At 38.6% G+C, this 451-nt stretch overlaps 1 protein-coding gene across 5 annotated transcripts in view; it reads left to right on the top strand.

The window, feature by feature from the left end:
- The window catches only part of LOC131886133 (catenin delta-2-like), a 33,413-nt gene that overhangs the window by 20,083 nt on the left and 12,879 nt on the right, over positions 1 to 451 (top strand). The gene's annotated exons all lie outside the window — the stretch shown is intronic.

The raw sequence follows: 451 nt of genomic DNA, 5'->3' as shown, positions 1-451 counted from the left end.
TCTTAGACTGGATCTCTGGGTGCCAAAGGTTCTTTTTTTACAGCGTGATTTTTGAATGCGAGTCTAATGAGAGCACTCCATTCTTTCCCAGCTTTTCTTCCGCCATGATTACACTATATTCGACTTCCAATAAGAGTCTCTGGTTCAGCCCTGATATTTTTTGTGTGTATTGTTGCGAGAAGTCATTCGAGTGCCACTCACGAAAGACTTAACAGACGTTTCTATGTTCTACCATACAAAGCGATTTAACCCTAACCAAACTACGTACAAACCCTGACTTGACTTATATGGAAAAATGTGTTGTTCAGATGTAATGAAGATAGTTGTTGATCTCTACTTTTGATAAGTGGATCTACTTTTCCAGAGGTCTCTACCGAACATTCATTGGTTTTTATTTTTACTTTGAAGGGCCAAATGCCAATGTCTAATTGAATCATCCGACATGAAATCG

The sequence above is a fragment of the Tigriopus californicus genome, chromosome 9, assembly GCF_007210705.1.
Source record: "Tigriopus californicus strain San Diego chromosome 9, Tcal_SD_v2.1, whole genome shotgun sequence".
Taxonomy (NCBI): Eukaryota; Metazoa; Arthropoda; class Copepoda; order Harpacticoida; family Harpacticidae; genus Tigriopus; species Tigriopus californicus.
The sequence above is the reverse complement of the archived record's forward strand: the minus strand, read 5'-3'. Positions and strand labels throughout refer to the sequence as shown.